Below are 26,814 nucleotides of genomic sequence, written 5' to 3'. Positions count from 1 at the left end.
TGTGCAGGGTGCCGCTTGTATGTAAATGTGTGTGTGAGTGTGTGTGTTTGTCTGCTGGCTGCGGGCCAAGTGAAATCTGTCAGTCTTTTGCAGACCCATCAGCCTCTGTCCTGCGGGACAATGAGGTCGACACAGACTCCCCTGCCGCCTCGGCCTGTCTCGCTGTCTGACTAACTGATGACACCGATTCATTCCCGCCCAGCAGGTCTGAGGCCGTTCATCACTCTCCGCGCTTCGCCTCCGCTCGGCCCGTTCGTGACGGCGATGCCGTCTGAACTCCGCGTGACGGCGGCGTGGAAGTTCAGTGCTGGAAAACAGTCTGAGCTCCGTGAGCCCCTTTTCCGTCTGAGGCCCCTCTGATCAGCTGATCCTTCCTGCTTTAAATCCAGGGGCCATGGTGAGTTTGTGGCCCTGCCCCCCCCCCCATCAACCTTTTCTCCTTCGTCCTTCCTTCTGTCTTCAGGCAGTTTTTATTCACTTCACCCACACTTCCTTCAGTCTTCTCCTTTTCTTCCACCGTATAAAACATCCTCAGCGTCAGAGTGACACATGAAGCCAAAAAAGTTTGACCTCTCAGGTGTAAAGTACCAGGATCGTCCTCATCGTCGGGCCCCTGGAGTCTGGAGGGCCAGCATCTCAGGCCTGCCGAGCTGGCTAACTTCCTGTTAGCTCTGTGTTAACTTCCTGTTAGCTCTTTGCTAACCTCAAAGGGTATAAAATGGTTTCATCCTGCGGCTCATCTCGACTTTCCAAATGTTTTCAGGCTGAATTCATCAAATTCTGATGATGAAACGAGTCTTTTCTTGGGGGTTGTGACTGATTTTCAGAGGTCTCTTTCACAATAAAAGTCTCTGGGGTCGTTACGGACGCCATTGACGTGAAATTGGCTTCAACACCTGGTGCACTTCCCTGGGGGGTTGGGTCTGAAATATAAAGGTGATGCTGAAGAGCCTTTAAGCTGCATCCTCTCCAACGTCCAGCAGGGGGCGACTCCACTGGCTCCTAACAGAAGTCTGATTGGATGGAAGTCAATGAGGAAATTATTGCTCCAGAGCTTTAACCCGTGTCACATGGCCTTCATTGGCCAAGCTGAGCCTGTAAGCTCACTCTTGACCTCCCCACTCAAAAGTCCACTTACTTGCTTGTTGTGGAGCTTTCAGCTGTGACAGAAGCAGAAGAAGTCAGATTAATAACTTTAGCCCGGCTGTCTGTGGACACCAGATTTCTGTCTGTGGTGGTTGTGATCTACTTGATCCATGAACAGAAAGATCCAGTCAGAGTACCGTGTCATGCTGTGCCTACAGGATGCACTCGTCTGTCTGCTCTTAACTTTAAAGGGGTTGAAACGGTTTAATCGAGCAGCTCGATCAACTTCTGCTGCTGGAAAGAGTCGTTTCAGCTACCCACTGTTTTAAATCCATTTTCTCCAGATCGTGTGGATTTGAAATACTTCTTGGGTCGTGTGACGGACGCTATGTGTTTGCTTCAGAGCCTGGAGCACTAAAACTAGCTGCCGATAACTGAGGGAGAACTTTTAAACACCATGTCTGAGTGTGGGAGGCGGGTAAACGGCGTGCGTGTAGCCTAAATTGGTTTCCCTCATAATCCACGTCCCAACTGCCTGCCAGAGAGGCCTGCTGGTCTCAGAGATTATCCTGCATTCAAAAGGTCACAGATGCTTCAGCCGTTGAGTATTTTTCTTGCTCAAGTGTCCTTGAGCAGGACTCTCGAGCACTCAACCTGCACAAATTGTTCTGGATAAGAGCGTCAGCCACACAGAACGCCAGAAATGTAAATTCCTGCGCAGACGTCATTGTGAGCCCTGAGCCGCTCTCAGATAAGTCTCTTTGTGCGCACCGAGCCCTGCAGATGGGAGACCGTCCGTTCTCATGTCTGACATCATGTATGGGAGCACTTGTCTCAGCCGACTGGACGCACGTGGCCCTCTCCAAAACCCGGTGACACGCCAACAATGCGTGTCAGCGTCGTCGTCGAGGACTCGCGGGCTCCACGCTGGGCGAAGCCGAGGGAAAGTCACACTCAAGTGATCTGAGAGGAGATGAATGTCAAGAGCAGAGTGGGATCCCCTCGCGGAGGTCCCGTCACATCTGAGCGGTCCCGGCGCCCTGCTCGCTCTGCGGAGCTGCTGCTTTGGTTCACATCGGCTCCGCCGTGAGGCCTGCGTTGGTGTGGAAACTGTGAGGGCCTCACTTCCTCTTTCTGTGGCGAACATTGGTCTCATTATCGATGGAAGCGGTCAAATCTCACAGGGAAAGTGCAGCACACATGATTCCTCATTTCACTGGTGTTAAGGTCAGAGACAACTTTTACAGGTTTATGATGAGTCATAAAGGCTTTGAGGAGGAATGAAAGCTGTCTGAACAGTGAACTGGGCTCCAGGCTGCTCTCTTCGATCCTTCTTTAACTGATGCACATCGGGCTCCTCAGCCGGCAAACATCCTCTGGTTCTGTGAGGAGTTCCTGTTTTGTGTCCCTGTGACCTGGACAAAGAAAACACGCTGGTGACGTCACTCTTTGGTGGATGACCCCCCCGCAGGTGCCTCAGACTTTGGGAGCCTCTGAGCTGCTGCTCGGCTCCGAGGGGCTTTAAGAGCACCACATGACCTGCTGTTGTTTAGAGCGGTGTGTATGTGTGGGTACGTACCTGTGTGTGTGTGTGTGCCCCCCCCCCCCCGCGGTGTCTAATTCTGTTCATTTGTCACATACAGAACGGCAGTAATTGCTGCATTGTGCTTTAATTAGATCTGTGCACAGAACCTTCATTCACACGGCGCCGGCCCTCACAAACCCTTCAATCAGCGGCCATTTTGTCGGGGACACAAGCCGCCGCTGTTTGACAGGAGAAGTGGGGACACTCGGCGACATTATTAGCACCATTGTGCCGGCGTACCGCATGGTGGGCTGTCATTGGTCCGGACCGGGGCTGTGAATGAGGGCCAGAGGTGGGGGGGCGCAGGGAGAGGAACCAGATTAGAGCCCAGGGATGAAGGCAGGTTTGGCCCCATTGTGCTGCGGCGTTGGGAAACGCTCGATGTGCAGCAGCAGGGCAGCTTCCGCTCACACATTGTGGCTTACTGAGGGGGGGGGTCCGGGGGAGGCTCAGGGCCCCCACGGCTAAACCCGCCCGTAGATTTAGAGACCCCGGGTGTCTTTGATTCAGCGCCACACAGGAGCGACCGGAGGCTGCCGTGATGTGTCTATTCCCTCACTGTGCCTTTAAACAGCTGCTGTCACACTGGGGGCTGACCAGTCCGCCCACAGCCGCTCTACTGGAGGGGGGAGGCCTCACGCAGCCTCCCACGGCGCCACCCTGCGCGGCATCTCTACTGCTAGTTTGGCTCTTTCTGCACACGTTGGTTCATGGAGTCGATTTTACCATCTTTGTGTTCGTCCAGTGTGACAACAACCACCCTGAAACCAGTCCTGCTCAGGTTCAGCTGGTCTGGTCCTCAAACTGATGCTGGAGCTTCTAACAGGATGTGTCTCTAACAGGATCAAACAGGCCACGTTTCTTCTTCTTCTGCTGCTTTAAATGTGTCTCTAACAGGATCAAACAGGCCACGTTTCTTCTTCTTCTGCTGCTTTAAATGTGTTTCTAACAGGATCAAACAGGCCACGTTTCTTCTTCTTCTGCTGCTTTAAACGTGTCTCTAACAGGATCAAACAGGCCACGTTTCTTCTTCTTCTGCTGCTTTAAATGTGTCTCTAACAGGATCAAACAGGCCTCGTTTCTTCTTCTGCTGCTTTAAATGTGTCTCTTGGATGTACTTCCTGCTTTGTTGTGCTGCAGCTACAGACAGCAGCTAAAGTCACAGTCAGAGTGTTTCTCCATCCCAGATGAACCTCTGGTCGTCATGGTGTTAAAAACCCTCTGAGCGGCTGACGTCTGGCCTGGTGCCCCCCCCCCTCTCCAATGTTCTGCAGTTTAGAGGAGCTCCGGCGGCGGCACAGTTAAAGTTGACCCAAGCTTTTTTTCCGCCGCAAAGCCAGACTTTGGTAACACGGCGTGACGCCTCAGCGGAGAGGTCGGACGAGTGAAACTGCAGAAGAAGAAAAACACTTGGGGGGGTCTCAGCTGAGCATTTGCAGCCGAAGAAGATGAGGTCATGGTCGACCATCATCGGCGGCAACTAGACCATCTGACGTTAGGGTTAGGGTTAGATTGGGTAGATCTAGAGTAGATCCTCTTTTTGTTCTACAGAACAGAGCCACAAACAAGTCTCTAACCATGACAACTAGTTCTTCTCTTAACCAACTAGTTCCTCTTTTAGCCCACCTTAACCAGGTTCTGCTCTTAACCAACCTTAACTAACTAGCTCTTCTTTAAATAATCTTAAACAACTAGTTCTGTTAACCAACCTTAACCAACTAGTTCTTCTTTAAACGATCTTAACTCATCACCTTCCTTGTGTTTCGCTGCTCTCTGGTTTCCTTTCCCTCCTTCAGCTTCAGCACAAACACAAACTCTGTCTGATCATAAATCACATATTTAGAAAAGCACACATCCGAAGCGTCAACAGGGGCGACGGATCACTTCTGACTCCTCTTATTGTGTCTTAACACGTTCAGATCTTAGCTGCCGTGTTCTGGGGGGGTTCGTTTTTATCTCTGCAAACATTTGAAGAGTTTTGGGGGAACTGGTTTCTTCGTGCTTCGACGTCCCAGTTTGGAAAATGTGTGCACTTGACTTTAATAAAGTGGTGCTGGAGGAAGAGGAGGGGACGGTGGCAGCCTTCACCCCAGGCCACTGTCCCATGTCGGGGGGGGTGTATCACATGGCCGTGGGCCTCATCCATCACTGAGCAGGAGGGGTGTGTGTGTGTGTGTGTGTGTGTGCATCAGTCACATTAAATATTGAGCAGAGGCTTCTATCAAAGCCGCCAAACGTCAGAATCATCTTTTAATTTCACGCCATGAGCTCAAACCTTCGTCCAGGTGAAGTGGGGAATGAGTTACCAGTAACTAATGGTCGAAAGGTCGGGGGTCAGCGCACGTAACGAAATATCCCTGTGACCCTGCGGTGGTCCGGAGAGAAGGGTGGAGAGCTGGACAGGAAGCAGGAGGAACGTGTGATTAATGGGAGCTTCAGTATCACTTCGGTTCCCTTCAGATGCCTTTGAGCTGCTGCTGAAGCCGCAGGGCTCCTCGTCCCGCCGCCGGCCACGCCGGATGAATTTTTCATCAGGCCGTGTCAAAATTTGGATAAGTTTAAATATTAATGCTACATATCGCTAACAATTAGCGCTGATGAACACACCACAGTGACCTCTGAGCGCCTCCACAGCTCCTGTCGGCTGGAGTTAACCAGAAAACATTAGAATCATTTTAACCATGTTTTCTGACGAACATGTTTCATTTTGTCACAAATAAATTATGTCCTTTAAGTCCAAGAAACACGTCAAGAGCCACAAACATGTCTCTAACATCACAACTAGTTCTTCTTTTAACCAACCTTAAACGGGTTAATCTCTTAAACAACCTTAACCAGCGAGTTCTTTTAACCAACTCTTACCAACTAGTTCTTCTTTTAACCAACCATAGCCAACTAGTTTTTTCTTTTAACCAACCACAACCACGTAGTTCTTTAACTCACCATAACCCCCTAATTCTTCTTTGAACAAGCTCTTTTAACCAACTATGACCAACTAGTTCTTCTTTTAACCAACCTTAGCCAACTAACCACAACCACGTAGTTCTTTAACCCACCATAACCCACTAGTTCTTCTTTGAACCCATCTTAACCAGCTAGTTGTTCTTTTAAACAGCCGTACTCATCAAGCTCTTTCAACCAGCTGTGACCAACTAGTTCTTCTTTTAACCAACCACATGGTTTCAGGTCAGTGGTAGTAAAGCTCCTAGAGGTCAGAGGTCACACTTCGTCTTTAACCCACCTCAACCAAGTAGCTGTCCTTTAAACAACCTTAACCTACTAGTTCTTCTGTTAACCCACTGTAACCAGCTAGTTTTAGTTAACTCATCTCTACATCAGAATCAACAAAAGTTTAAATTAAAGCATCAACAATAACTAAAGTAACTAAAGGCTGAATGTTAAAAGCTAAAACTTTTATCTGGTTTCCATAATTTGGCACCAATTAAATCTGAGCAGAGTTTCTTACTTTGATCTGACCAGTGACCTCTAACCTTTGACGTGAACATTCAGTGTCTCCTCGTTAAAATCGTCGACGATAATCTGGATTTCTGCTCATTTTACACACCAGTGACACAAAGAGGAGCTGTTGGTCATAAACACACTGATCTTCATCATGGCTGCTGGAGCCGCTCATCTCAGATCAGTGGACTCAGCGGCGTCGTGGCCCTTTAACTCCAGCCCCCAGCAGCTTCACGGCTCCTCTGCAGCCACGCATCTTGTCACGGTGCCCTCGGGCGGCGCGGCCACCCCGGACGTGCCGGCTCGCCCGCGGCGCTCCGCCTGGCGCCGGCCGTGTGTCGGGTTCAGCTTTTGTTCAGCTGGCAGCTGATTGGCTGCCGTCAGATCAGTGATATTTCAGGTCTTTGTCTTCACTGTAACATGACTGGAGGAGGAACGTGAGAAGGGAGGTGTGTGTGTGTGTGTGTGTGTGTGTGTGTGTGTGTGTGTGTGTGTGTGTGTGTGTGTGTGTGTGTGTGTGTGTGTGTGTGTGTGTGTGTGTGTGTGTGTGTGTGTGTGTGTGTGTGTGTGTTCACCTGGACTGAACATCCAGCCAGGTGAAGGCGTTTTGTTGCTAGTTAACTAGTCAGGCTGCTGGAACTAACTAAACACTTTTTATTTCTATTTTTCTCATGTCCCTTCACTTCCACTCCCATCGTGACCTCACAGCGCCACAACAAGTCCCCAACCACAACAACTAGTTCTTCTTTTAACCAACCCTAACCAAATAATGCTTCATTTAACTAACTTTAACCAACTAGACCTCCTTTTAACCAACCGCATGGTTTCAGGTTAATGGTAGTGAAGCTCCTAGAGGTCAGAGGTCACAGTTCTTCTTTTAACCACCTTAACCAACCAGTTGTTCCCCGCTGACTCACGTGTCCTCGTCCCAGAGTTCAGACATGTTATACTCACACTACCTGCCCCCCCCCGGTTAGTCACTGGCCTGAGCTGAGGTCACGGGCTGGTTACCTGGGACACGGCGCCCTGCGGCGGTCCCGTTAGCAGCTCGCCGCTTGCCTCCGTCTGAGGAATGTCCTGCTCATCTGGACGCCGGCCGCGTTCAGACTCCGGCTGCAACTTTGTCTGTTTGGGGCTCCAGATGCGTCAGACGCCGACCCATAATTCAGTGCAGGCCTCTCGGATCAAGGCGTTTCCTCTGAACCCCCTCCCACATCCACCCCGACTTTCATTACATGCGGCCAGCAGCTCGGACCGACTCCACGCCGCTCGACGGCGTGCGCTGGAATCCGTCTCCATCTGGGAACGAGGAAATGAGGCGGTGGGATGGCGAGCGGAGGGAAGACGGTAATAAGGATCACATTCCTGACTGGAGGGCGGACATGTTGACAAAAACATCAGACGGGGTGAAGACGACACCCCCCCCTAATAAAGTCAGACGTCCACAGAAGAGGATGCTGATGCTGTTCTCGCCCCCACTGACCTTCTTTTGTTTCACTTTGGTCCAACCTGAGAAAAGCCCCCCCCCACCCCACCTGACTCAAATCTCACAAGTGGAAAGAAAATCTGGCAGCAAAGTGAAATATTCTAAAATGTTCTGACCCCCGTCGGAAAGAAGAGTCAGAAGATCAAAACTGAGTGAAGGTTCGTCGGTGTTTTTCACCAACGTTGTGTTTTATTGTTTTCAGGACTTTTTGTCCCAATTTGTTCTGATAATTTTATTATTTTGAGTTTTCAGCAACATAAAATACAGATTTTTACATTCATACCTGCAGAGGAACCACAGAACCTCTTATTATTGTGTTAACCCACCCTAACCTACTAGTTCTTCTCTTAACCCACCTTAACTTACTACTTCTTCTCTTAACCCACCCTAACCTACTAGTTCTTCTCTTAACCCACCTTAACCTACTAGTCCTTTGAACCCAGCTTAACCAGCTGGTTGTTCTTTTAGACAGCCTTATTCAACGAGTTATTTCAACCAAGTGTGACAAAGTAGTTCTTCTTTTAACCAACCCTCACCAAGTAGTTTGTGTTCTAACTACTAGTTAGTCTTTTAACCCACCGTAACCTACTAGTTAGTGTGGTCAAACACACCTCAACCTACTAGTTATTGTCTTAATCCACCATAACCTACTACTTCTCGTTCTAACCCATATTAACCTACTAGTTAGTATTTTAATCCACCTTAACCTACTAGTTATTGTACCTACTAGTCATTCTGACTATATGACTCTTATATGATGAGAACCTTCTGGACTCACTGAGCAAAATAAACGAGGCGTCGCCATCTTGGCTAAAGCTGCTAATGTGACCTGCTGATCACATTTCTGCTCCCCAGAGGATGAACCCTTCAGAGCTGCGTCACCGGTGGGTCCTGTCTGCCCCCAGCGGCCGCTTGTGTGTGTGTGTGTGTGTGTGTGTGTGTGTGTGTGTGTGTGTGTGTGTGTGTGTGTGTGTGTGTGTGTGTGTGTGTGTGTGTGTGTGTGTGTGAGGGAAAGGTCAGTAGGTTTCCTTTGTTTTTTCCTCCCCTCATCTCGTCCTTCTGTTCCCACGCCGTGGCGGCGATGAGTCACAATCACTCGGGGTCACTTTGAACTTGAGCGCCCGCCGCCCGGCCCTGTCGTCCCCTGTCGTCCCCTCTCTCAGATAGATGCATTTGATGACAAGCGGCGCTCGGGAGCGTCTGCAACACGCCGCTCTGACATGTCATCGACGTCTGGCCGGCTGCTCGCCACGACCGGAGGGACCCACGAGGCTGGGAGCGCCCTGATTGGAGGGTTTGTGCGCGGGGTGTAAAGGTCACAGCGGCGTTTCTTTAGAGCGTGATAAGCTGCTGTTTGACCTTATCGCCGCGCCGGCTTAGACGGAGCTTTGTGACACATGATATGAAAGCTCAGGGATGAAAGAGTCTCCTCAGCAGCTCCAACGCCGCCTTCAGCATAACAACATTCCCGCTACATCACCTGGAGACCACAAACCTCCATCTGATCAGAGCGCTCTTGTCCAAAAGGTGTCTTATTAAAGAAGTGGAGGTCACGATGGATGTTTTCATCTCTCTAATTCAAGAAAATACCTAACTGATGGACATGCAGGTGAAGAAGTTGTTTATTCAGCCATTTATTTCCACATAAATCACCGCTGAAGATTCTCCTCTGTTCCGAATACAAAACAACTAAAGCTCAGGGTTCAGAGGGTTTTTAAAAAAAGGAGTTCAGTTCAGAAGAAAAAGCCAGGAGTCATAAATAACTTTATCTTTGTCCTGATGTGGAAAAAACACATGAAGTCAAACCTCAGCTTATCACACACCTTCTGTTCTGTTCTATTCTATTCTGCTCTGTTCTACTTGACTTTGTGCTACAGAAAGCAACAGTCTGACTTAAAAACCACTTCACTGATTTAAAAATGATTTTACTGCTTCTATCAGAGCTGCAACAATAGATAGTTTAAAATGATTTAAGATATAGAAAAATAGGAGAATCAAAAATACAGGCTGAGATGTACATGTGTATATATATATATGATGATTATGATAATGGTGATGATAATGTATTATTATATAATAAGTTATACTGTTTGCTATATATATATATATATATATACATATATATAATAGTATATGTAGCAGACATAACATAGTAATACAGTATAAAAATATGACTATAAATTAAATAATATAATAGATATATATAAATATATATATGTGTGTGTGTATGTAAATATGATATACAGACAATGTATTGATATGTACTGGACACACGTTCATGCTCCCCTGAGGTTGAACTCTAATGACTAAGAGCATCCTGTGGTCAGAGTCCTTTAATTGAAGGATGAACGCCTGTAAAACACTTTGTTTCCCATCAGGCTCAGCTGCACTTTGTGTTCAGCTGTAGTTAGCCAGTGTTAGCATGCTAGCAGGCTAGCGCTAACGTTTCACCGCAGGATGTTTTCGCCCTCCGGCCTCTGAAGGACGGTTCCCTTCACACCGGCTTGGCTCTGGAGCTTCGGCACCCGCTGAGCCACACAGCTGCAGACGTGCCGGTCGTCTGCAGCTGTTTGCTGTAAACAGAAGGAGAGCGTCGCTCAGGGCGCCGTGACCTTGTGACTGGAGGAGCAGAGCGCCGGTTTAGAAAACACTGGAGGTCTGAGGTCAGACAAGCACCCAAAGAAGCAGAAACAAACCCTGCGAACACTCAAAGCCTCCAGCTGATTCAGCGTCCTGCTGCCCCACACCTGGGTTTTTATCAGTCTTCACCGGCTGGCCCCCCCATCAGGACCGTGAGAGAGCCAGAAGTTCCCACGTTTACTGCGAGCCCTGAACGCCTTCTCACTTCTTTACGTCCTTTAAAATCAAAGAAACAAACTCTGCTGCAGATATTTAGTGTCATTATAACGCTTTATATGGTTTTATATGATACATTAGAATGTAGCTGAATAAACATCTTTATCATCCAATACTCCTAAAGTATCTCACAATAATGACCTTTAATCGTACATTTAGCTCTTAAGGCGCTACGTGTGCCAAACGTTTGGATGCTTGTGTAGTTGTGTAGCATCTGATAGAAAATACATAAAGGCAGAGCAGGGAGGGAAGAAATTAGACATTAGACATTATTAGCGGTCTAAAACACAGTGAACGTTATTTAAAACACAACAGTAAAAGAAAAGCAGAAAACAAAAGAATAAAATGAGAATAAAGGTAGAATGAGTCCTGAAAAAGTCCTGAAAGCTGCAAATGAAGTGAATTTCACGACCCCGGGCGACTTTAACTGAGCAGCAAAACTCCTGAATGTCGCCGACAGGTTGGGCGAACGTCATGTGATCAGAGGAGACGTGGTGGTCGCCCTGCTCTGGCTGGTTCAGAGTTAAAAAGTTCGTAAGGTCAAGGGTCGCCGAGGAAGAGGAGCCGAAGGTCTCCACACAACAACGCAACTCTGAAAAGCTTTACGACGCCTCAAAGCTCAGACGGCGAGGTGTCGGCTTTCAGCTGCGGCTTCCTCCACGCCTGGATGACACTCAAGTCCACGGCCAAGGCTGCGTGGTGCTGGGGGGGGGGCGGGGGGGTGTCCAAACAAGCCAGAGCGAGTAACCTGAGAGCGCTGACCTGGGCGCCGGGCCGTATCGGGGGCGGGGTTATCGGCCCTGATCTCTGGCCCTTTTCCAGCCCACTCCACCTCTGCTTGACCCCACGACCCCGCCGCCGGGGTGTGTGTGTGTGTGTGTGTGTGTGTGTGTGTGTGTGTGTGTGTGTGTGTGTGTGTGTGTGTGTGTGTGTGTGTGTGTGAGAACATCAGATAAGAGCATCTGAGGTGTGTGTGACTGTGACTGTGACTGTGGGTGAAGGAATGTGCAGTGTGTGTCAGATAAGGCCATCTTGTTAGTCTAGTGTGTGTGTGTGTGTGTGCAGATCTCCTGTGATAGCAGCAGGTGTGTGTGTGTGTGTGTGTGTGTTACGGCTGCATGGCGGACCGATGGTGTCCAGGTTTTAGCCGCCGCCGCCTGTCGTGTCCACGCTTCTCCGGCTCTGTGTAGAAACTTCATGGACTTGAATAACACGAAGAGCAACGTGTGAAGTGATCGATCAAAACCTTGAAAACCTTAAACTCCTTTAAACGTCGTCTCCAAATAAGAAAGTGAGAAGTTTTGAACTGTAAAAGGTCACAGATTATGGTTCTGCTGTTGAAAACAGCACTGTTGTAATATTTAATGTTGCTATGCTGATTAATTGATGCCATGTGGTCTGGGTGAATACTGGGTTCTGATTGGCTGCTGGCCGTTCACTGTTTGAACTGAAGGTTGATTGACGGTAACACACGAGCTGCAGGAAGTAGACCGATCCCCTCTGAGCCCTGAACACTGAGACAGGATTACATGATCGCTGTTAAAACAGTTTGCGCACTAACGATCGCCGCTAACGGGGGCGAGCCTGCGATCTGGAGCTTTGGTCGGCCATCTTGGAAACATTCAGCTTCAGACAGAAACGTTACACAAAACCTTCATGTTGATTTGGGGACAGAGACGGAGCTGGTTAGCTGCTGCTGCTGGTGTTATTCGTTATTTACATTGATCTCCTCCCTGGCGGTGACCTTGGTGGAAACGGGTAACGCCCTCAGACGTGACCATGATCAGACACCTCGTGGGCTTTGTCCCATTATTACTTTTCAAATAACAGAACCGAAGCTGTGCTCAGAGATGTCTGAGCCCTTCTCTCATTTCAGGAGGAAAGTATCGTTATGTGGCCGCCGGTCCTGGCGGCGTGCACTGATTTGATTGGCAAACGGACCAATGGGAGCCAAAGAAAAACAGCAGTGGAGAGCCAGCACCTCACACAGCGTCCAAACCCTGATGATGCTGCTCTCAGATTAGTTCCAGCAGCTTTCCTCAGAATAATAATAATAATAATAAAAACAGAGTTCACTGAGTGCTTCGCCAGACGAAGCAAAACTGGATCCTCAGGGAGCAAAACATCAGCCGAGAGCCCAACTACAGCTTTAAGGATTAAGAGTCAATATAAAACAGAAGGAAAAGTCAGAAACAGACAAAAGACAGAGAGAGAAGACATTAAAACTGAAAAATGCAAATATAAATAAAAATATAAAGACAGAAACCATCAGTAACTGTCAGCTACAGATGTGTTTCTCAGTAACTAATGTGCCCCTGATTCATAATAAACTTTATTTAAACAGTCGAGCACCAATGTTCCAGTAATCAGCAGAATAAAAAATGAGATTAGCATAAAAAACATGCTAATAATGAACATGCCAAGTTTAGCCTGTTAGCATGCTAACATTAGCTAATGATAGCTCAGAGGACCAGAGAGGCTTTAATAGTTTAATCACTTTATTTGACAGTGTTTTAATAATGTTTAAAATATGCTAGCGTTAGCCAAAAGCTGTTAGCAGCAGCTGTTCAGAATAAACGCTAAAGTCTGCAACACGATCAATGATAGCTGGTCAACAATCAATAATTAATGAACATTAATCTCCTGTTTTCTCTTGTTTTAGATTCATTTTAATCCTCGCTGTTGTTTAGTCTGTGCAATACAATACAAATAAAGTTATTATTAATATTAACATCCATCCTCCAGAGAGGCTTGCTGCTAGCATGGTTAAACCCTTCATCATCTGGTCCACACTCAGTATGTCATGTCTGAACTGAAGCTGTTAGAATGACTCGTGTAAATAAACCGTGGTCTATTAAGCAGCTTCACAGCTTCTCTGTGGTGCGTTCAGGATCGATTGAGTCCGTTACTGAACGGTTTCGGGGCTTTTTAAAGTCCTCCCACACGCCGTCTGTGCGCGCTGGACCTTTCTGTCTCCGTGCTGCTTCTTTATGATGGTTTTTACGGAAACGGAGACTCCCCCTCTGCTTATTTTACCCACGGCCCCCGGTGACCCCCGCTCGCCGCTGGCCGGCAGAGGGCCGCCGGCGCTTCCACCGCGCCTCCCGGGAGGGCTGGCAGGGGTTCACAGAGCAGCCTGTCAAAATGTTGATGCTAAACGTACAAATGTTGGTCTCCGAAGTGGCTTTAAAAGGGAAACATGTGTTTGGGCCCAGGCAGAAGTGATGAGGTGACGTGGACGAGCAGATGCACTCAGCTCCCCTCACATCAGGACACCCAGATAAGAATGTCGAGTATTTCTGGCCTCGGATGTTGTAAACCTCACTCTGTAAACACAGCGGGATGCGGCGGGGCGTGTGGATGCCCGGGAGCCGCTCTTCTTCAGGGCTCACAGTCTGCGTTTGGGGCGTTTAGCTGCCGGTGTGATCCAGGTCGGCCCGGGGGGGGTGAGGTTACGATCCCAGCTGCACCGCTAAGATACGAGCGGTGAGGATGGATGATGGGTGAGAGAGGAGCTTTAAGAAAGGATTAGATGTTAATGGACCCGCTGGGGGGGCAAAAGATCCCGGAAGTCGCAAGGACGCTGAGGATCTGTGCTTTGATGAGTTCAAGTCGAGTTTTCCTCTGAAACTGAGTCCTTGTTTTCTCAACATAAGATTTAAAAATGACAGTTTAGTCAGAATATTTAATCTTTCTGCTTCACTTGAACCCTCTGATCTCTAAACACTGCTTCTTCTTCTTCTGGTGACGTCGTCTCTTGGAGGACCTTCTTCTTCTTCATGTCCCTAAAATGTGTCCAACCTCAGCTAGAAGGTTCCAGAAGTCAGTGAAGCAGAATGAGTGAGAAAAGACTTCAGACTGGAGAAACATGGAGGAAATCCAGGAATCAGACATGTTGTCCATCAGAGGAGACTAAAGAGAGACAGAACACTTGTTCCTGCTCATCACCTGTGACGACAGGTGTGTGTGTGAATGTTGGACTGAACCTGAACTTCATTGTCTCTGGATCAGTCGTTCATCACGTGACTCCAAACTGTGAGACTTTGGGGTTCGTGGATGGTGAAATGCACTCTAGGAATTGTAGTTTCTTTCTTCCTCTTGCCTGTGTCTGTGATATTTTCTAACACAGCCAGATGTTTCACCTCTGTCCAGGCCTTGAAGTGCTCCACCTGTCAGTGACCTTTAATTTCCAAACTACTCCTCCCACTCAGCAGCTCAGAAATCAACTTGTTTGTCCAATTTGTCAAGAAATGAGCGGCTCTATCATGAAAGTCCAGAAAGATTACACTTGATTTTAGAGAAGGAGCTGAAAAAATAAGACTTTAAGGTCTTAATAACAGACAAAAGTGGGATTATTACTGTAAAATTGTTGATATTTATATTTTTGCTGACAGATTAAGGTTGAAACGGCAGATTTAGTCAAACCTGTGACTAGTCATAATTATTTTAAAATGACATTTTATTTATTTTGAGCACTCAAAGACACTTTACAAAAAGGTTGGAAACACTCAGTTTTAGTAAGAAGTGGATGTAGCCGCTGTGACGCCTCCAGTTTGGCTTTACGGGCGTCGCCATCTTGGTTTTTTGGAACCAGAAGTGACGCCCGCTCCATAAAGACCTTCTCTGATTGGTCAGGTTTAGACAGGACCCTCCTGAGCAGGTAGCCCCGCCCCAAAGCCCCCTCTCTTCCTGGTCCTGGTCTAGACAGAGACCATAAACTCATCAGGAAAGTGTCACTGATTTTCAGCCAGTCAGCTTTAGTTTTAGTTTACGCTGTATTTTCACTTTAATATTTTCACTGCTTAAACTTGCCACCAGACTCCATTGACAAAAACAGTCATTTTACTTCACAGAATACAGGAGTTGCCAGATTAATTGCTTTGAGTTTTTGTGTTTTAACACGTTAGTTCAGATCTGAAATAATCATTTTAAACACCCAAGTCACACAATAACACAAACAAACTAACAGATGGAGGCAGCAGTAGACCAGCAGCTCCTGTGTCTTGGTAAGGTAAAAGTACTGTTTTTATCAATGGAGTCTGGTGGCATAGACAGATGTAACAGCTTCAGTTCCCCCATGTGACGGCAAGTTAAAGTGGAGAAAATATTCGAAATATAGCTAAATATCACTGAGCTAATACATCAAGTGAGAATTTGGCTCGTTTTCTCATAGACTTCCATCCAATCAGACTTGTTTATGTCGTCTGTGATTAAATACAAAGTCTGCACAGTTTGTAAACAGCCAAGATGGCTGCTGCTGATGAACCAACAGCTGCACCTCTACACCTGCTCTGATTGGCTGAAGGTCTGTCCGATGGTTCCACGCTGATATCGGGCTCCATTTTGTCGCCTGTTTTAGGGAAGCAACCAAAGTTAGAGCCTGAAACAAGGGAAGAATCTGCACTTCTTCTTCTTCTTCTTCTTCTTGAGCGGTGAACTCTCTGACAAGGCTAAAAGGTGGTTTTTCATGGCGGCCGAGGCCACTCGTCTCTCTCAGCTTCCCACTCAATCACATCAACGTCGGCCGAGGGGGTTTAGTGGCTCGGCGCGAACACGGCGGTTTGAAGTGGGGAGGGGACCGGAGGACAATGGGTTCGGCTTTGAGGTCTGAGAGAGGGGATTAGGTGGAGGGCCGGGAGCCTCGTTGGGGGGTTTGAGGTGGACTGGAGAGGGCCTGCCTCCCTCTTGACTGGGGGGCAGCTGCAGCAGGCATTCCTCCTGTAACGGCCCGTCAGCCGGCACCTCCTAAAGCCGGACGGCCCGATTTGCAAGCAGCACGCCTCAACCTCCGTTTGTCCCGGCCTGGCGAGGGGAAGCGCCGGCTTCTACCACGACTCACCCCATGGATCACTTTTAACGACAGGGTTTTAGGCGGCGTGCAATCAGACCGCCGGGCGTGTGAGGAGGAGGAGGAGGAGGAGGAGGAGGTGCTGTGATCCAGCACAGACGCTCCAAACACTTCCTGGTGATGCCGTCTTCAGGAAGTGACCGCCGTGACGTGACGAAGAGTGAGACAGTAGAACCGAACTTATTTTAGGGGTGGAAGCAGCACCTCCTCCTCCTCCTCCTCCTCTTCCTCCACTCCATCAGGAGATCTGTTCATCCTCCTCATTCTTTCCCTGTCTCCAGCTCTTCTTCACCTTATCTTTATCTCCTCCTCTTCTTCCTTTCTGCTCCCCATCTTCTCCTCTGGTTCTTCCTCTTCCTCTTTCTCCTTATCTTTATCTCCTCCTTATCCTCTCCTTCCTCCTCTTTATCTTCATCTCCTCTACCCCCCTTCCTCTTCACCATCTCTCTCATCTTCTCCCACCTCCTCCTCCTCCTCCACCACTCCATCAGGAGATCTGTTCATCCTCCTCCTCCTCCTCTTCTCCCTCTATTCTTCCTCTCTCTACATCTTCTCTCCCCTCCACCTCCTTCTCTTCTTCCTCACCTTCTGCTCCTCTGTCACCCCATCTTCTCCTCCGGCTCTTCCTCTTCCTCTTTCTCCTTATCTTTATCTCCTCCTCATCCTCTCCTTCCTCCCTCTCCTCTTCCTCCTCCACCACCCCACCTGTCTGTCCACACTGAGTTTGTCTTTTCATAAATAATAAAATATTTCCCTTCACTACAGGGCTTTTACTTTGAAAGGGTATTTATTTTCAAGTTAAAACCACATGGAGAATAGAATCAATAATTAATTAATAAACATTATTAATAATAATAATAAACATGCTAGCATAACGTTAGCTTTGTGGCTAACAGCTGAGTCAAAGTTCTGTCAAGTCGTATTTATGATCCGTCCTATTTCCTGGAGCAGTGAACAGAGTTTCCATTGCATAAGAACCTAATGGGCTGGTAATGACCGTTCCAGGTATTAGTCAGACCCTCAGGTGTTAACGAGAGTTACGGCTCATGAAAAAGTTTAGATTTTAGCTGCATTAAAACATAAATACAAGGTCCTGTTTTCTCTCTTTGGCAGTGACCCTGGTGAATAATAATGTGATGAAATAGTAAAATTATTAATCTGATCTTTGTGTATTTAGTTTCCTACTTCGCTCAGTGTTCATTAACATGAACACACCTTCTGCCCGTCCACCATTAAATAGAGCGTGTTGGTGGTTTTTATGTGTAATATTTAGTTTTTTCCACCTGAACTGATGCCCATGAGGCATCATAAGGTTTATTATAAGCACATAGTTGCTGCAGAATAATTATAACAATCAGAGCAGCACATAATTAAGACGGAGGTCGACTTTAATGGGGCACCAATGACAGTTTCTCTACTTTAACACATAAATTAGATCAGTTGTGACACATTCTGATTTATCTTTTATTTATCAACCTGCAACATTTCCTCCCTGTTTTTTTTGTGTGTTTTTGGCTACAGGTGCTTAAAAAAGTACTAAATAGTCTTAAATTATGAAATGAGAGGCTCTTAAATATTAATTTATTGAATTATTGAACGCCTGGTCTAAATTCACTCCAAGAACAAAACGCCTAAATATTTAATCTTTGGTTAAATCAGCTCAGACTAAATTTCAGATGCTTCTGTTGTCCTGTTATGGTTTCTAGTCTTTTTAACTTTTTGTGTATTTATTTTATTTGACTGCACTATATTTGTTGTGGGTGCTGCTGTAAGGATGCAATCTATCAATCTATCAATCAATCAATTAATCAATCTATCTAGTTTCAATTGAATATGTAATGTATTTTTAGGTATTTTTTGCTCCTCATATTCACAGATTTTGTCCCCTTGTGCCTCGAGGAGCTAGCCCGTTAGCTAGCCCGTTAGCTAGCCTGCAGACTTTCTCTGGGTTTACGTTCCTCCATGACTTTAACTCTTTCTGCTTCCGTTCAGCCGTTAACCTCCACTGTTTCAGAGCTCGTGTCGTTGCTGCACTGATGATTTGCATGGGTGTACCACAAGGGTCCGTTCTCGGTCCTCTTCTTTTTACCATATTTATGAATAATATCATAATATCCTAACTGCTCTATACATTTTTATGCTGATGACACTATTTTATATTCCACTGGCTCCTTCTTTAATCAGTGATGAATCTACTGCAAATCTACGGCGTTTTTTTGGTAAATTTCAGCTCTTTCATTAAACATAAGCTTGTTTTAAATCCTAGCAAAAATGCATCGTATTCTCTAAACCACGTAAGAGTCATCGGCCCTCTGCCCTTCAGGGCTCAGACATTGAAATTATGGAGTATTATAAACATCTTGGGCTCTGGCTGGATACAAACTCTCCTTTAAGACCCATGTGGAGCATCTAGCTAGCATCTAGCTGAAGGTCAAAATACTTTTTTGTACAGAAACATACGTGTTTCTCCTTTACTCGTCGAACAGCCAGTGTTTAATCCACAATCATCACCTCAGTTTGAATATGGTGTATTGTAAAGGTGGGTTGTTCCTCTTTAATTTTATTATTATTATTTAGAAGTTTATCGCAAAACGGCCCAGCTCCCTCTGCTCTCCGGTTACAGGATATTTTAACGTTACTGTGCTGCGTACAAATGCAATAAGCTACTAAAGTAAATTAAATTGCGTTCGCTTGTTTCGTTTGGGCATTTTAAAAGGTTATTTTTTATCTACTTGCAATCTTGCACTTGTTTTTCTTAATCTTGTAAATGTGAATTGTGTTTAATTGTATTTTGTTTTTCATTCTACACTCTTCTCTCAATGAGACGACCCCTTTAAATAAAGGATTAATAATAATTTCTTCACATATTCAGCATATAAATAAGAGGAACAGTGAAAAACATGCAGGAAACACTGCCGGTAAAAGATAAAAGTGGAAATCATCCATTTAAAACTGGATCCATTTATTTAACAGTCAGATTTAAACTCTAAAACTGAACAACAATAGTAACAAAGAGCTTTAAATCAAATTAGCTTTACTTTTACGTCGCCTCATTTCAGACTTCCACAGCTGTACCAACAAACATATTTGGACAAATGTTCTTTAATTGTCATTTTTCTGTACTCATCATCTTTAAACAGTAATAAATGTGTTAACTCAGAAGAATACGGCCATATTTTCACATTTGATGGTTATTTTTACTGCAAAATTGGCCTTAGTCTGATCTTTGTGTATTTATTTAGTTTCCTACTTCGCTCAGTGTCTAATGAACATGAACACACCTTCTGCCCGTCCACCATTAAACAGAGCGTGTTGGTGGTTTTTATGTGTAAGATTTAGTTTTTTCCTTCCTGTTTATTTTTACTGCAGAATTGGCCTTAAATCTACTTAAAGTCTCAAAGAGCCTTAAATGTGACTTGCTGATACTGTAGACAGTGAAAACATCAGAATAAAATCAATCAAGGGGAAGAAGCATCGATTTTAAAAAGCTCAAAGTGATTGAAAGGAAAACAAAACAAGCCGGGGAGGATGGGGGGGGGCTGGGTGGTGTCTCAGTGGAGGGGGGGGGTCGACCAGGCTGCTTTTCCTTTGATGAATTCGTCCAGAGGTCAAGTTCACGAGGTTGGCGTGCGTAGAAATCCGCGAGGCTTATCTCTAAAGAGTCCAGTGAGACAATGCAGATAGAGCTGGGGAGGGACGGGGGGGGCACGATGTGTCCATCTGGTACAGCGGGAGGGGGGGAGAAGAGGGAGGAGGAGGGGGGAGAAAGAGAGAAGGAGAAAGGATAAAAGTAGAGGAAAGATAAGGATGAAGGAGGAAGATGTGACCATGTAATCATTTGGAGTCAATTCTGACACAAAAAAGTCCAAATTCTCTGATTTCAGCTCCTCAAATGTGAATATTTCCTCTTTTCTTTCTCCTCTGTGAGCTTCTTTGGGTTTGTTGATGCCAGTCGTCACTTTTCCACCATTTTATGGACCAAATAACTAAAAGATAGTTGACTGTGTTTGTGTCTCAGCTCATGTGCTGTTGAGAAATTATCATAAAACAGGATGTAAAACCAGGAAAGGTGCCACAGTTTGTTCTGTTCTGGTTCAATTTGAGGTTTCTCCCCCGTTAAAGGAGAGTTTTTCCTGTGAAAGGGGAGTTTTCTTCCTGTTAAAGGGAAGGTTTCTTCCTCTGAATTAAAGAGTTTGATCTGACCTGCTCTTCACGTAAAGCGTCTTGAGATAACACTGTTGTGAATTGGCGCTTTATAAATAAAGATTGATTGATTGATTTGTTCATTTCGGGGTTTAAAGCTCCACATTCAGAAGCTCTACACTCCCAGAAGTCTGTTTGTTTTCATGCTGAGTGTTCGTCACTTCCCACATGTGGACATGTGGACATGTGAGAGATGCCGATGACGTCACATGGCGGCTTACAGTAAACGTTTCCGGACGACGGCGTTGCTCAACTGCTGGTTAACCCTCCAGTGCGTCACCGAGGTGTCGCAACTGATCTGACCTGTAGTTTATCTGCCACATGCTGAGCTGGCTGACGGGAACAAGAGAGAAGTCGCTCATCTTTACGCACATTCAAAAATGTTGCTCAAATTTATGTGAATTTCCACAATTTCCAACAAAACGATGACTGTCAGCACAACTGTGGAGCATCAAACATGTTTTTAACTTCAACAAACATCTCAAACTGCAGGAGAAACTTTATTTATCCCACAAAGAGGAAACTCACTTCCTCCAGTAATAAAGAGTCAGTGAAATAATTCATATATATATATAAAAAATATATATCTCCCAATACCTTATCTTAAAGACAAAGGCCGTTAGCCTTCGTCATAAAAACCAGCTTCCTCAAGTCAAATGTGTGTTTACTTTGTCAGCACATGAGAGCAGTGGAAGAAAGTCAGAGTCCTTGTAGGTGTTCACACACTTTGAAGCTGATTCTGATTAATTAGCTAGCCCGTTAGCTAGCCCGTTAGCTAACCTGCAGACTTTCTCTGGGGTTACGTCCTCCGTGACTTTAACTCTTTCTGCTTCCGTTGTGCCGTTAACCTCCGCTGTTTCAGAGCGAGTCTTGTTCATGTCGTTGCTGCCGTCGGACTGTGCTGATGATTTGCATGGGTGTACCACAAGGGTCCATTCTCGGTCCTTGTAGTATTACTGTGTAATTATGATATTCGGCTGATCAGGTCCAAACTCCTTCACTCGGAGCTTCTCTTCCAATGATTTTCTTTATGCCAGCTAGCTAATCCTAACCTACACTCTTCCTTTCCATCCAAATCGCGCCAACGTCGGTGTTGACAACCCCCTCCCTGCTGCCTGCCCCCTAGTGGTTGGTGCTGTCAGAAAAATCAAAATTATCTAAAAAGAAAATCGTATTCAATGAACTGTAGGAGGTCAGTCGGCTCTTTATCCAAAGTGGAAAAAGAGTTTAGATTTGTCCGTGTTTGATTTGATATTAAGCTCCTGAGATTCAAGAAACGAAGATAAAGGATGATTTGGGGGTCGACCGAGCGCCGCTCTGAATCCACCTGATTTCCCTGCAGAGGAGGACAGAAAGGAAAAACAGCCTCCTTTCTGCCGTGTCTGCATGCAGAGGTTGTTTATTGATGCGTTTTGGTGGCTCTTCCTCTTTATTTCAGGCGCCGTTCAGAGAGCGGCGGCGTTTCAAACACATCTGAGCAGCGAGAGCGAGGAAGCACAAAAAAACCCACAGTAGTGTCTGTGTGAGAGCGCCGACGGCCCTTTAATGTGCCGCCTAACGGGGTCCAGCTGTGTTTCAGACAAATTGGGTCTCCTTGATCTCATGCATCACCTCGCCGTCCTCTCGCCTCGCTCGCCGCGCTCCGGCGTGCCGGTCGACCATTGCAGGAAATTGACCACAGCTTTGAATGAACGATGGGAATTTTCTTTATAACTTCACACACACCACAGGGTGAATTATGGCAAAGAGGAATTGTTTTTAAATCGGTTATTTATGGCTCATTTTTCTTAAACTCCCCAAAACCGCATGTACGATTTAGTGAGTTCATCAAAGCCCCACAACATTTTGTTTAAGAGTTTATGTCAAGATCCCGAAGATGTGGAGTTTGTCCGGCTGAATAATGAGGGAGAGTGAATATTTCACTCATGAGCAGACACACAACTCAGAGTTTTGTGGTTATGAGAGGAGTTTGGATGCAGGAGAAGATGGGAGACATTTAACCCTTTGAAAACAGGAGGGAGGTCCTGTTAGCATGTTAGCACGTTAGCATGTTCCTGTTTAAATGGATCTAAAATATGAGCTACAGAAGATTCACTCTTCCTGCAGCAGAGAGCTCAGACTTTGGTCTCGGTGTTGCATGTTGCAGATGTCATTAAATCATAGATAGATCAATAGATGTGTGTGTGATGGTGAACCAGACCATGTTTCTCCCAGTCTGAAGTCTTTTCTCACTCATTCTGCTTTATTGACTTCTGGAACCTTCTAGCTGAGGTTGGACACATTTTAGGGACATGAAGAAGAAGAAGGTCCTCCAAGAGACGACGTCACCAGAAGAAGAAACAGCAGCGTTTAGAGCTCAGAGGGTTAAACAGGGTTAAAGTTCAGTGGGCATTGATTTTTAAATTGTACTCGTGCGAAGACATGAAAGGTTTCCAGCTGCTGATCAGGATCTGTCTCAGTCAGCTGTCATTTGTTTTGCACATTAACTCCTCTGGACCTTAGAGATGCTGCCATGGAGACACTGAATCCATTTTCCTCCTGTTTTAGCTCCCAACACCGATATTTGGTAAACAGATGGTCACAAACTGGTGATGCGAGTTCAGAAACTGGTTTGGACGCAATTTGTAGTTGAATGTTTTCTTTACTTTTGGACTCTGCTGCTGTCTGGATGTGGTTTATATTCACAGTGTGTGGCAGCTGAGTGTGGACAAAGCCCAAAGAAAATAGGAAAAAAAGGGTCATCTTCATTTGTGCAGTCATTGAAGAGAAACATCCACCTGAGGAGCAGTCAAAACCTCCATTCTCTGCTTTTTCTTCAGATCTTTTATCCATTTAACTTCTTCTTCCAGTTGACTTTGATTTAAAGGTTAAATTCAAGCTCAACTCGCCAGCTTTCTTAGTCTTCTTATCGGTTCTTTCATCACCACCATGTCTGAAAAGAACAGAAATGTTCAGGTGATTCATGAACTCGATCCTCCACCCCGAGGACGTGACGCATCAGTCGTCCGGTTTCTCTGCTGTTTTCCTCCAGTTGTTCCACTGAAGAAAAGACAGAACAACTTCACTTCCCACTTTCTGATGTGTTTTGTCTCGACGGAGACATGACGGTGTTTCAGACCGAGGGGGGAGCGCTCCTCAGTCCGAGCCCCATTGTGGCGCCCTCACCAGCACGCCATCTCTCAGAGAGGCCGTTTGATGAGGGCGTGGTGGTTTCGGGGGGACGCGGCGGGCTGAGCGTGCTTCAAACATGTGGCGAACGCCGGGCGTGAACTCTGCCTGAACCCCCTCCGCCACCACGACGCTGCATGGGAGTCATTAGCGAATGTTCAGAGCGGTGGCGGGCGAAGGGGTGTTTACGTCGCTGGCGTGCAGTCAGACGCTGCGGTGGCGAATGAAGTGGTGTCTGAACATGGAGCGAACACGAGGGTTTGGGCTGCATCAAAGGCAGCCGGAGCATTCTGGCTTTGTTTTCCCACCGTTTGGAGGCTGATGGGAGCGTCCTGCGGCGGCCACGGCTGCAAACAACCCGTCTGACGGAAAAACCACACTTCATTTCAGGGATGTAAAGGACCATACCGCGCTTTTAAGACATGGGTCCAACTTCTTCAGGGTTTTGGCTGTAATTCCTCATGTGGATTTAAAGACAGCGTCCATCCATCAAACCACTTAACTGCCAATAAGTCAGTGCTGTCAAAACTCCATCTGAGCGCGGCCGTTATGTTGGGGAACGATTGTGGTTATGGACAAAGACACTGACATAATGTTCACCATTTCAGCTCTGTAGTCCACCACAATGAATTTGAAATAAAACAATCAAGATTTGCTTTAAGTGCACACTCGCAGCTTTAATTTGAGGGTATTTACATCCAAATCAGGTGAACGGTGTAGGAACACATTTTATATGTGCCCTCCACCTTTTTAAAAAGTCTAGAGTTCAGTTCACGTGTGGTATTTGCGTGTTGGACTCTCAATATGAAGTCCAAAGAGCCGACACCATCAGTAGGCTGACAAATCACAACAAGCCCATCAGAGAGAGAGCAGAAACATCAGCTGTGGCCAAATCAACTGTTCTTAAAAAGAAAGAATGCACTGGTGAGCTCAGCAACGCCAAAAGACCCGGAGGACCACAAGTGTGGTGGATGACACCACCAAGGAAGAATCCTTTCAGTTGGCCAGATCAACAATCAAGAGAAGACCTCACCAGAGTGAATGCAGAGGGTTCACCACAAGGTGTCAACCGTTGGTGAGCCTCAAAAACAGGAAGGCCAGATCAGAGTTCATCCTGTGGACAGAGGAGACAAAGATCAACCTGTACCAGAACGATGGGAAGAGAAGAGGATGGAGAAGGGAAGGAACTGCACAGCACCTCATCAGTGAAGCGTGGTGGTGGTGGTGGTGGTGGTGTAACGGCGTGGACATGTACGGCTGCCAGTGGAACTGGTTCTCTTATATTTATTGATGATGTGACTGCTGACAAAAGCAGCAGCATGAATTATTATCTGCTCATATTCAGCCAAACACTTCAGAAGAGTTTTTTAAGGCAAAGAAGTGGAATGTTCTGCCAGGGCCAAGTCACCTGACCCGAGTCCAGCATTTCACTCGCTGGAGACAAAGCTGAAGGGAACATGCCCCGAGAACAAGGAGCTGAAGACAGCTGCAGTAGAGGCCTGGCAGAGCATCACCAGAGCCCAGCATCAGGTGATGTCAATGGGTTCAAGACTTCAGGAGGACAATCTGTCCAGTTACTTTTGGTCCCTTAAAAAGGGGTCCGTTGACCTCTGAGCTCCAGATCCTCAGTGTGTAGAGTAAAATAGTTAGTGGAGGTCTATAGTGTGTGTGTGTGTGTGTGTGTTAGTTAGTCAGTGTGTCAGTGTGTAGTGGAGGTCTATAGTGTGTGTGTGTGTGTTAGTTAGTCAGTGTGTCAGTGTGTAGTGGAGGTCTATAGTGTGTGTGTTAGTTAGTCAGTGTGTCAGTGTGTAGTGGAGGTCTATAGTGTGTGTGTGTGTTAGTTAGTCAGTGTGTTAGTGTGTAGTGGAGGTCTATAGTGTGTGTGTTAGTTAGTCAGTGTGTTAGTGTGTAGTGGAGGTCTATAGTGTGTGTGTGTGTTAGTTAGTCAGTGTGTTAGTGTGTAGTGGAGGTCTATAGTGTGTGTGTGTTAGTTAGTCAGTGTGTTAGTGTGTAGTGGAGGTCTATAGTGTGTGTGTTAGTTAGTCAGTGTGTTAGTGTGTAGTGGAGGTCTATAGTGTGTGTGTGCTAGTTAGTCAGTGTGTTAGTGTGTAGTGGAGGTCTATAGTGTGTGTGTGTTAGTTAGTCAGTGTGTTAGTGTGTAGTGGAGGTCTATAGTGTGTGTGTGCTAGTTAGTCAGTGTGTTAGTGTGTAGTGGAGGTCTATAGTGTGTGTGTGTTAGTTAGTCAGTGTGTCAGTTAAACTAAAACCTGAAACAGTTCAGATCTCCTCTGGAGGTTCACAGATCTTTAGATCCACTGTTGTTCTGGATCAACATGTTCTCTGTCTTTCTTTAGTCTCATCTGATGAACAGCATGTCTGATTCCTGGATTTTCTCCATGTGGCCCAGTCTGAAACAGCAGCGAGGACGCAGACAGAGTATTTAAAGGGTTAATGCAGGTGTATAACAGGACACGCCCCCTCCTGTGTTGCCAGTCAGGGGAGTAAATCATAACATGCAGAATCATCCAACAGTGACGTAACAGAGATGAAGTTCTCGTTAGCGTCTTCACACATGAATCCTCTCATAACGTGAAGCACCCACACAGTTTCATAAACAGCTGCAGCTGTTCACCGTGAGCTCGTCGTGTTTCCGTCGTCTGCAGCCAAAGGTTTCAAACCCTGACCAAGCAGAATCTGGGTTAAGCCTGTGCACGCCTTGTTTGTGTTGTTGCCATTCAGTTTCCTCCCCCGAAGGCTTCCTTTTGTTTTCATTGGCGCTGTTAATCGATTTACACTAATCAGCTAATGAATCGTTTAATCCACCAACAGATTACCACCGGCGACGGCGGCGGCGGCCTCTGCCAACGCTTCATCAGACTCCCACTTTACTCTGACAGACTGATCTGATGACTCACCTGTGGCTTTCACAGCGGCGTTCGCGCTCAAACCTGCCAAACAGGGCTGAGTCACGCAACCACGGCGCCGCTCGCTCGCTGCCGGAGATGCCAGCAGCTCGTTAGGAGCGACTCGGCGGTGGATCACGACTCCGGCCCCGAGCTCTGAGATATGAAACCCTGCAATAATGGTCCTGTAGTGCAGACAGCTGGCACGTCTGATCCCCAC

Source organism: Pempheris klunzingeri, chromosome 24, assembly GCF_042242105.1.
Source record: "Pempheris klunzingeri isolate RE-2024b chromosome 24, fPemKlu1.hap1, whole genome shotgun sequence".
NCBI classification, from domain to species: Eukaryota; Metazoa; Chordata; class Actinopteri; order Acropomatiformes; family Pempheridae; genus Pempheris; species Pempheris klunzingeri.
Note: the sequence above shows the minus strand (reverse complement) of the source record.